Raw genomic sequence first — 11,985 nt, forward strand, 5'->3', positions numbered from 1 at the left:
ATAAACATGAGGAAATACTTCACACATTGCCCAGCTGACCTTGTTGCCAGGGGATGTTGTGAAGGCCAAAAGTATCACGGGGTTCAAAAAAGAATCAAATAAGTTCATGGAGGGTACGTCCATCAATGGCTATTACCCAAGAGGGTCGGGGATGCAACCCCATGCTCTGGGTGACCCTAGCCCAGGGCCAGCGCAACCCATTAGGTGACCTAGGCGGTCGCCTAGGGCGCTAACATTTGGGGGGATGGCGACCGCGGCAGCCGGACCTTCTGCTGCCTCTGTCAGGGGTGGCATTTCGGGGGCGGGACCTTCCGCCGCCTCTGTCGGGGGAGGCATTTCGGGGGCGGGACCTTCCGCCGCCTAGGGTGGCAAAAAAGCTGGCAGCACTCCTGCCCTAGCCTCTGACTGCCAGAAATTGGGAGTGGATGACAGGGGATGGATCACTTGATAATTGCCCTGTTCTGTTCATTCCCTCTGATTCAGTTGGCATCATTCACAGTTGTAAAATAGGATACTGGGCTACATGGACCATTGGTCTGACCCAGAATGGCCGTTCTTATCTCCTTACGCCCTCACCATGTACTTAAAAGAGCTGGAAATCTTTTGTTTGCCCTGCTTGCTTCCAATGTATCACCAGAAGATGGGTCATGAGTGCCCAAGTCATGCAGATGCTTCTGAAAATGTTGACCTTAGTGTTCTGGTGTCTGGCAGCGATGTCCAGATCGCAGCTACAAGAGGAGTAGAAAGCACTGTTTGGCATTTGGGCATCTTGGCGATAGCCTCTAATTCACTGGGCATGGCACTCGCCACTTGAATTTATTAGCTTCAGTGTATTTCCTCCCCCCAACGGAATACAGATAAACCCTAGCAAGGGCATGAGGTTTATAAACAGGAAGGAATTTTCCCTCCCTGAGCATGGGTTAGTGGGAGGTGCTGTGGCTCACATGAGAGAGGCCCAGGGGATCTGATGTGCCAAGCTGTGGTTACTGAGAAGTTGATTAGATGGGACGGTGGCAAACCACAAGATTAAAAGAAAAAACAATCACAAAAGGAAATGAAATGGAAAGACATGGGAGGCTGCACTGCTTGGAAATGAGATTCAAGTGGCGTTGTTTGTTCCTGCCTTCCCTAAGCTCTGGATGCAGTGCACACCAAATGATTAATCAGATCTCAAGAAGTGTTAGGGAATAGCAGGCTGCTCCCAAGATTACAGACCAGCCAATGAAAGAGGCCTTCATCCTGGGAAATGAGGAGCTGCACAGATCCTGGACTTGTCTGACCCTCATCACCGTCCATCAGAGCACCTCCCAGTCACAAATGCATTGATCCCCACAACACCCCCGTGAGGCAGGGAAGTGCAATTATCCTCCTTGTACAGGCGAGGCAGTGAGAGACCAGGGGACTTTCCCAAGGTCACGCGGGGGATCCATGGAGGAGTCAGGAATGGAACGCTGGTCTCCCAAGCCCTAGGGCAGTGCTGTAATCACTGGGCCAGTCTTCTCCATACTGTTTATTCTGTGGTCCAAAATACATTTCACCCCATGGGTCACCCCCTGTCTCCGCACTCTGCCAGAAGCTGAGACTGGCCAACAGGTGAGGGGGTCACTCGTTAAATTGCTCTGCTCTATTCACACCCTCTAAAGCATCTGGCACAAGCCACGGTTGGAAGACAGGCTACTGTTGACCATTGGTCTGACCCAGCACGGCTGATCCTATGTGCTTAACGTAATCCCTGCTGAAACTCCGTCCATGGCAGTGTCATTTCACTAGGGATGGTTCTAGCCTCTTGGTTTTACAGTGTATCGACTCCTCTAGTTAATGTCTGCAGTCCCTATTACAAGAGGCTGTACCAGTCCAGGGCCAGGCTGCTGTGTGTCAGGCTTCTGGGAGAGGTTGCCCTGTCCTCTTATCGAGTTGAGGAGGCTGGGGGTTGGGGGCGGGGACCCACCTGGTGTGAATGAGACAGATGGTTTGTGTGTGAGCTTGCAAAGGAGAATGTCTGTCTGATTGTGCCCCTGTGCGAGTGCTTGTGTCCCTGTGCGAGCTTGTCTGGGGGTGTGAGAACAAGCACGTATTGGCAGCGAGTGCGAGGTTCGTATGCCGGCACTTCCCCTCACTTCTTAAAAATTTTCACAGCATCCATGATGTTCAAACAGGCCACAATCCCCAAAATATCGACTCTTCTTTAGGGCTGCAGTGCCTCTAAGCACTTGCAGGAGATTTGTTCTGTGATCAGTGGCTGGAAATGAATTTTAAGCCGCTAGCAAAGTTTGGCGCAGCTGACAGTCTGCGCTGCTCGGGATGCTCCTAGGACTGGAATAGCATCAAGGTGTCACAGGTCAAGAGACAGGTCCTTGGCGAGAGCTGTGTCTCTGAGAATTGCACCATGCCTGCTCTGACTTGAGCTGTAAGCAGGGATTTGATAGGTTCTCAACACACTCAATTTAAGAAATCCACCGACCTTCCCCCTCCTGGCATGGAAGCGGTGTTATTTGACTTTGTTCAGATCAGGATTGGGCTGAAAATGACTCCACCAACCTACAGTGGGGGTAATTAACCACTGGAACAATTTACTAAAGGTCATGGTGGATTCTCCATTGGGGCAATTTTTAAACCACGACTGAATATTTTTCTAAAAGCTCTGCTCTAGTGCAAACTGCATTATTTTGGGAAGTCCTCTGGCCTGTGTTAAATGAGAGGTCAGACTAGATGATCACAGTGGCACTGGAATCTATGAATCTATATTAACGATGAAACGCAGGAGGGAATTCGTAGTTCAGGCTGCACAGTGCCATTATGGGCCACTTTTTTGAATGACACCAAATCCTGCAACCTCAGCCTGGGGAAAGCTTCTATTGACTTCAGTGGGAGCCTTTTCTGAGTGAGGATTGCAGGACTGGTGGTGAAGCACTGGAATGGGTTACCTAGGGAGGTGGTGGAATCTCCATCCTTAGAGGTTTTTAAGGCCCAGCTTGACAAAGCCCTGGCTGGGATGATTTAGTTGGGTTTGGTCCTGCTTCGAGCAGGGGATTGGACTAGATACCTCCTGAGGTCCCTTCCAACCCTGATCTTCTATGATGACTGGGGCCCACTGTGAGGCAGTCTGATCAAGTGGATTAAGAACAGAACAAAAGGCCCTGCTCCAACTCCCATGGAAGCCAATGGGAGCCTGCCTTTTGACTTCCATGAGAGTTGGAGCCGACCCCCAATAGTCAGCAGCTCCTGGGGCCTGATCATGCAACTCCTCCTGTGGGGTGCTGAGGCCCCTTTACTCTAATTCACACGAATGGCCTTGGGTTTTCACAGGGTTGGACTCCACGGGTCTAGTTCCGGCTCACACGCCAACTCTCTCTGCGCCCCTGGCAAGTTGCTTCGCCTCGCTTTGATTTGCTTGTAAAAGAGGGCTAATAAAACTGACTTACCTACCAGCAAGAGTTAATTGGAGCCTATTTTTTCCAGCCCTTTGAAGCCGCGCTGCGCCAGAGAAGCGGTGGGGTGTATTTACCGAGTGTGTGAGTTTTAAATACACGTCTAGTTTCAACTGCAAATTGGAGTTCGACTCCCCTTTGAGTAAATGGCACTAATTAGACATGTAAGGTAGGAAATAAATAGAGACAGCATTTCTCAGGCACATGTTGCCCTCACAGGCTGGAAACCATCTAATTTCAGGGTTCTCTGGATCAGCAGCCTCTGAAAAGGCATCGACTAACATGTAATGAGCTGAGAGCACTTTAACTTTTTATTTTTTAAACTCTCCTTCAGCTCCTGCTTCTGCACAGGGACAAGATGCCAGGAAAAGGGTGGCAGATGGGAGTTAGGCTTATTTTTTTAATGTTTGCATTAAATAATAGGTCACACTTTTTTTCTTTTGCAGCATTTTTCATCCATAAATCTCAAAACACTTTTCAGAGGTGGGTACAATGTTATCCCTATTTTACAAACAGAAACTAAGGCAGACAGCGAGGCTATTACCCCAGAGTTTAGCTTAATTCTGACATGCCTGAGGTCAAGCAACTTAGGCCGTATCTATATGAGAAAGTTGTACCAGTTTAGCTTTTAGTTTTTTAAACCAATTTAGTAAAACAGTTGCAAATCCCATTGTGGGCACTGTCTTCTTTTGGTATAGCTTAAGGCTGTTCCTAATTGATTCTGGCTTATTTCAATTCAGCTTGGCTTAAATTGAAATAAGAGCATACACACAGTCTTTTGCACTGGTTTAACTAAATTGGGATAAAATCAGATCCAATCAGTGCATCTCTGCATGTAGATAATCCCTTGGTAGCAGAATCAGGACTAGGACTCAGGGGTCCGGTAGCCAGGGGCGGCTCTAGGTATTTTGCCGCCCCAAGCACGGCAGGCAGGCTGCCTTCAGCGGTCCCCAGTCCCGCGAATTCGGCGGCAGCCTGCGGGAGGTCCGCCGAAGCCGCAGGACCAGCGGACCCTCCGCAGGCACGCCGCCGAAGGCAGCCTGTCTGCCGCCTTTGCGGCGACCGGCAGAGCGCCCCCTGTGGCTTGCCGCCCCAGGCACATGCTTGGTGTGCTTGGTGCCTGGAGCCACCCCTGCCTGTAGCCCAGTATCCTGCTCCCATCAGTAGACACACACTGGACCTAATTTGCCATTGACTTCAGTGGAGTTACTCCTGATTTTCACTGCTTTGAGACTAGCATCAATCCACTTTGGACCGTATTCTTATCTCATTTACTCCACTGTGAGTCTGGAGTTACTCCTCTGAACTCAGTGGAGTATGCTAGATTTATAGTGGTGTAACAGACAGCAGAATCAGGCTATAGTTTCCATGGCACCTTAGGTCCCCAAGTTTAAAGTTTGGGCAGATGCTCTTGGATTTGGTGATATCTAATGGGAATTTTTCCATCCCTCATTCTAGCTAGTGAGGAGATAAACTCAATAATCTCAGAGTCTCAGTAAATTCCTGAGAAGTATCTGAAAGTTTGCACGTTTATATGAGCAAATGCAGAGCTGGTCAAAATTGTTTTAAAATCGGTGACATTTCAAAATTAGTAGAAAGTGGGAAAATGTTAATGAATGTTTAACCAAAAAAAGAGTTCCCATGTTTTTAGAGCAACTATGAATTGGTTGATTTTTTATTTTAATTTAAAAAACTTTCCAAATTTTGAAAATTGTATTTCCCCACCCCAATTCTCTTGCCGTCTCTTTTCCTCTTCTTGCCCATAATCAAAAATGTTGGCGTCTGGGCTTGTGTCAAATAAGCTCAGTGTCTTATTCAGAGTACTGGAAGCACTTGAATCTGCCAAACCAGGCTAGAAATACCATGACAGCAAATCTTTTCCTGAGATTTCTGCCTTAAATTCCCAACCTGCAATACTGAGAGAACAACCTTTCCCGTGGTAGCGCTTCTGGAAGCCAGAGTGAGGGAAAAATGGATTCTTCAGCTTCTTTTTTAAGATGATGATAAAATGTGATCGTCTAAGAACTAACCCCCCACCCCGCCCCCAAAACCATTCACTTATGACTTTAGCACTGTTCATAGAATGAGATTATAGCTGTGACAGATTGTGGGGGGATACATCTGTGTCAAATTGTGAATTCCATTTTGGTTTCTGAACACCATTTGTGATTGTAACCTTCCTTGTGGACTAGAGCATCCATTTCCATAGCACGGGCTTCACACCTAGTAGACAGACTGTATGAGAAGCTGTGATGGAAGAGACTGTCTAGGAAGGAGTACGGCAGAAAGGGATCTAGGGGTTATAGTGGACCACAAGCTAAATATGAGCCAACAGTGTGGTGCTGTTGCAAAAAAAGCAAACGTGATTCTAGGATGCATTAACAGGTGTGTTGTGAGCAAGACACAAGAAGTTATTCTTCCACTCTACTCTACGCTGGTTAGGCCTCAACTGGAGTATTGTGTCCAGTTCTGGGCACCGCATTTCAAGAAAGATGTGGAGAAATTGGAGAGGGTCCAGAGAAGAGCAACAAGAATGATTAAAGGTCTTGAGAACATGACCTACGAAGGAAGGCTGAAAGAATTGGGTTTGTTTAGTTTGGAAAAGAGAAGATTCAGAGGGGACATGATAGCAGTTTTCAGGTATCTAAAAGGGTGTCCTCAGGAGGAGGGAGAAAACTTGTTCACCTTAGCCTCTAAGGATAGAACAAGAAGCAATGGGCTTAAACTGCAGCAAGGGAGGTTTAGGTTGGACATTAGGAAAAAGTTCCTAACTGTCAGGGTGGTTAAACACTGGAATAAATTGCCTAGGGAGGTTGTGGAATCTCATCTCTGGAGATATTTAAGAGTAGGTTAGATAAATGTCTATCAGGGATGGTCTAGACTGTATTTGGTCCTGCCATGACAGCAGGGGACTGGACTCGATGACCTCTCGAGGTCCCTTCCAGTCCTAGAAGCTATGAATCTATGAATCGAGGGAATCAACATTGAATGTCTCTGCGGAAATGTAATGCTTGAAATGTTGACATTCAGAAATAAGGTCATTGCAGTAAAGAAAAGCCAGCCTTTCACACTGCTCTGCCATTTCCTCAGTATTCATACCTCTCACTTTCATAAAGAAACCAAATTGACTACTGATGTCTTTGAATGCCTTGCCTCATCTTGTTAAACCATAAATCAATGAGTTAATGATTGGTAAGTATATTTCAACCATGAGGGTTTTTTTTGGCTTCCTTGAAGGACAGCGTCACTTGCAGCTCCTTCAAAGTGAGGTATGCGATGGCTTCGTTCTTTCACACGTCTATTGCTGTTACTGTAATCAGCCTCCAGAGCTTGTGCTGTTGCCTTGCATTCATATTCATCAAACTGATCTCAAGTCTTGTATATATGATTCGAAGACAGGATGATGTTGACAACGATGGACAGGTTCGTGTCTTTTTGTACAGTTGTGCCTGTTTCACTGAAATGGATGAGACTATCATTCCAAAGAATGGTCAAAAATACTGTCTCCAACTTGTCTGTTTTTTTTTTTACTGAGAATTTGAACATCATGATCTCTTGGCTGATCATTATAACTGGGCAGAAAATCAAGAGCAGCTTGAATCCTTTTGTAGCCATCACACACAGCCTTGATTGCCTCAACAAGAGCTGACCATTGAGTGTGAGACAAGGGCTTCACAACCTTGTGATCTGTGCCTAAAGAAGAAACCAGCACATCCCAGTGATGGGTAGACGAAGCAAAAAATGAGTACGCTGTTTTTCATAAAGTCAAAAATATGACACAACTTGCATGCTGCATTCAGCAGCTTTGACACCACTAGGTTCAAGGAGTGTCCTACACAGGGAACATATACAACAAATTCATTCATTTCTTTTAGTCTTACTGGCAAACCTGAGTAATGTCTTAACACATGTGATGCATTATCATATGACTGGCCATGGCAATCTGATAAAGAAATACCCTTCTCTTGCAAGAACTTCACTACCAGGTCCACAAGATACTCAGCTCCATGACCATGAATGAGGATAAATTCCAGAAACTGCTCTGTTGCTGCCGATTGCACTGGAGAAGTCAACTGATTGACATGGCACATATCTGGAGTGGAGTCCAGACTATATGAATAATACTTTGCTTTTCTTAGGAATAATTGCAGACAAACCTTTCTCACCCATCAGGGTAGTAACTTATTCACAAATATGCACAGCTATGTATGAAGGAATCCCCTTGCCAACATTTCCATAGTTCTTGATGTGCTCTTCAAGGAATGGCTCAAACTGGCTGAGTAGCTCCAAAGTGCCCATATAATTTTCATCGTGTTGTGACCCTAGGAGCCGATTGTCTCCTTGGAATGCCAGACTCCTTCATGCCAAGAATTTCACAGCTGCAATCATTCTTTTCCACATGTCCTATTGCCAGGAAAGTTGTTCATGGTTGAATTGTTCCTCTAATTCTGAGTCAATATGACCAGCTTCCCTTTGGCGATTGTAGTATATTAATATACAGTTTCAATGCTCAGGACCACTTTCATGTTCAGAAATAGGATTAGCTGCATGCTTCCACTCCTTAAAACCAGCTGTACTGAATGCCAAATCTGTAGCAGAAAATAATTGGCACACAAAGCAGTAGAGTGATCCTGGTGATGGAGACTATAACAGCCATTCACAATTTACAAATACACGATTTATGCAGTTCACACTTGAAAGCAGCTTGTGTTGAGCACCTTTTTTTTGTTTTTCATCAGCGATTTGATAAATGCAGGCAGGCTGACTAAAAAGCACAGTCCTGATCTGACAGGTTGAAGGACTTTTACGAATCCAGTAGGAATGGAATGGAATGCATTGCTCCTAGGATTCCATAAAGCTGATCTGCTGAAGGGCAGGAAGTGCTTATTGCTTGGTTATTCCTGTAGCTTCATTTTCTTCACTGGCTATTGCTGTTGACCTTTGCATTCCATCTCTGTGAGGAGAAGCAGGCGATGCTTCTTTATCAGCCAGAACACCTTCTCTTTCACACTGCCTCTGTGCAAGAGTAGCACTAGTAGATGATGTGGCCGATTGTCCAGGAAAAAACAAAATAAATTTTAGTAGCTTTAGAAGCTTCTCTTTCTCTTCTGCTGCTTTTTTTCTTTTGACAGCTCCTCTTGCATATAAACTTCTCATTGCATGATCTGAACCTTGATAAAACTTTTTTACACATTGCTGGGACTCCCTTTTGGTGGGGGTATGGAACCTGGGCATATGGCCAGTTTGCCCAGGCCTTAAGACATCAATGCTCTACCCTACCAGAACAATAGGTTTCCTACTGGGAAGGCCACTGATTTGGAGTGTGTGTCTGGTGAGGAGGAAGAGGAGGGAGGAAGGCTAGAGCCTAGACCACCTCCCAGCTTGCAGTACCTGGAGGAACAGTGGACAGAATGAGAGAGCCCTGGTATTGTAGATCCAAGGGGTTTGTGTAGATTCATAGATTTGATTTTTTTTTATAGCAAAACAAGACAGTTATGATCATAGTTCATGCAGTTTCAGATATTCTGGACTTTGGAGAGCTTAGCTATTAAGTTAGCTTAATTCTGAGCCTAGAGATTTTGGCCACACTAACACTGACACAGTCACTGTTTCAACATATCCTGAAACACCATGGAAAGTTCTGCTTGATACCCAAATGGGACAGACAAGCAATCAAAAGGCCGCTGGGCAAAATTCAGGACTGCCACTGGTTTCTTCTGCTCTCCTGAGCTACAGGTACCATGGACAGCGATAGGTAGGGGTGATCTTCACCCCACTTTTCCTGGGCACAAGCATATCACTCAGGCTATGTAGGGTGTAATCACCCAGACCATCCTAATCCCTAGGAAAGTGCAAAGAAAACAGCAGTATCTATTTTCATGGTGAGGTCACAATGTTTTTTCTGCCGGCTAGTTTCAGGTGCTGCCAGGCTTGCTGCTTTGCTGTTACTGAGAGCTCTCCCAGACCAACTCTTTGTATAGGGGATCCCTTCAGAGCAGCTCCTGCTCTCTGCGGTGGATCCTCTCCACCCCCAGAAAGGAGGAGGAAGGGCAGGTTGAGAACCCCTCCTCCTGATACCACGTACAAGGAGCAGCACTAGGAGAGATTGTCTTTGCTTGAGCCACTGTACTCAATGTTCTTCCAGGGGAAGTAGGGTTCCAAAATGGTCTCTACACAAGTCAGCGGCACACATGTTATGATCGTGCCCCGAAGGTCTATATGGAAGTGCAAGTATTTCAAAAGCAAGGCCAGGTGGACTGGAACAGCTGGCAGTGGGAGCGGGCCCTTGACATGCTAGGCATTGCTGAAACATGGTGGAATAACAATCAGTCGATGCTGGTTATCTGTGCAAGGAGGGTAGTCTTTGAGACTGGGGGGTGTGGGTTGCACTACACAGAAAAGATTTCAGAGGCTGCCAGGAGAGAGACTGTCAGAGTGGCAAGAGTCACAGAGCTCGTGCTGTAAGAACACAGATTCCAAGTTCTGAGGATACTTGTCGGGTTATGCTACTGTCCTCCCGATCAGGAAATAGACACTGAGTGTATGACATGGAGGGAGATCAAAGTGGCAGTGAGGTCTAATAAAGGAGTAATAATAGGTGACTTCAGCAAACTGGTCAAATGTCACATTCGGATCAGGTTTAGAGAAGCAGGGCCATGCCCTCAGCTGGTATAAACTGGCACCACTCCAGTGAGCTCAATGGAAGCCACAGTAATTTACACAGCTGGGGATCTGGGCCAATGACTTCAACAAAAGCTGCGCTGGCTTATACTGGTGGGGGATCTAGACAGTACATGAGAACATGAACGGCCAGACTGGGTCAGACCAATGGTCCATCTAGCCCAGTGTCCTGTCTTCTGATGGTGGCCAATGCCAGGTGCCCCAGAGGGAATGAACAGAACAGGTAATCACCAAGTGATCCATCTCCTGTCGCCCATTCCCAGCTTCTGGCAAACAGAGGCTAAGGACACCATCCCTGCCCATCCTGGCTAATAGCCATTGATGGACTTGTCCTCCATTAATTTATTTAGTTCTTTTTTGAACCCTCTTTATAATTTTGGCCTTCACAACATCCTCTGGCAAGGAGTTCCACAGGTTGACTGTGCGTTGTATGAAGAAACACTTCTTTTTGTTTGTTTTAAACTTGCTGTCTATTAAATTCATTTGGTGACCCCTAGTTCTTGTGCTGTGAGAAGGCATAAATAACACTTTCTTGACATCCTGAACAATTGCTTCTTGGACAGTTAGGCCCAGAGCCCAGAAGATGGGAGGACACTTTGCCTCCCTAAGGAAGCAAGCAGAAATAAAAGCCCAAGTCAGCTGGGTAGTGCATTGCAATATGCAAATTACAGTTCCAAGGGCTGCATTTGGCCTGGGCTTTTCGAGGCCTGGGGGACAGATTTCCCACATGCCCGGACAAGCTCTGGAAAAACCCCTTCTCTCAGCAGAGTGGTTGCTAGTTTCCCACAGCTGAAGGAATTTCCTTGCAGGGGGCTGCACCTGCATCTGAACTTGCCTAACCCCAGCCTGCTAAACTGAGCAGGCAAAATCCCGACAGAGTGGAACCCGTTTGATAGGGAAGGCTACCCTCCCTCCTCCGCACCCTGCTTGCTATAGAACATCTTCATCCTGGGCAAAATTTCCTCCTTGGCTGAGCTCATCTCCAGTGCCCTGCTCTGCTTATCACCACGGAGACCCACTGCACACATCGCCAGTGCTCGCTGCAGCTACAGCTGGAACTGCAGCTGGCCCCCGGTAGTGAATTGAAACCACTCCTGCTTCATTAGAGTCTAGAGATGGGCCCGAAGGGGAACCTCAGATCTGGAGCCCCTCTGTGAAATGTTGGGGTGGGTGGATGGAATAATTCAGACTGTCTCCAACAGTGGCCAAGCGCCAGATGCTGCAGAGGAAGATGTCAGAACCCCACAGCTGCAGATGTGGACTAATCTGCCGCCGTGTTGGCTCTCACTCTGATCTCTGATAGAGATTGGCCTAAGCCCTGAAGCATGAGGTTTAGGTACAGTCTGTACAGCACCCAGCACGTGGAGTCCTGCTCGTGATCCCGAGTCACCACTCTAACAATATCATGAAACATTGTTGTCTCTGGCGAGGTGCACTCCAGGGGGTTATTTCCAAGACTCCAATGTCCTCGTTTTCTTTTGGTTTCAGGGAGGAACTTGTGTGAGTTAGCCAGCTGGGAGGTCTTGGTCAGAGCCTCAGGAAACCGCATGCAATGCAGGGAGCTGGAGAGACCTCTCTGATTTCACTGGGCATTTCCCTTTGCTGTGCTGGCTTTGAATTCACCCAAAATATAAACTGAAATACAAAGGCCAAGTTCCCGATGCTGGACAAGAGAGGAAGGATCGCCAGTGGGTGACTATCATCAGTCACAACATGTGACAAGAGTTAGCCACGCCACTCAATGCACTGCTGGAAGATGTTCAGTTGCTAAGTGGCAAGCACTGTAGAAGAACCCGTATAGAACAGAACAATGGTCGGGGCTCCCAGGACGTGGGTTTAATTCCCTGCTCAGTCACAGACCGTGGGCAAGACACGT

This window comes from Mauremys reevesii, linkage group 5 (assembly GCF_016161935.1).
Source record: "Mauremys reevesii isolate NIE-2019 linkage group 5, ASM1616193v1, whole genome shotgun sequence".
NCBI lineage: Eukaryota > Metazoa > Chordata > Testudines > Geoemydidae > Mauremys > Mauremys reevesii.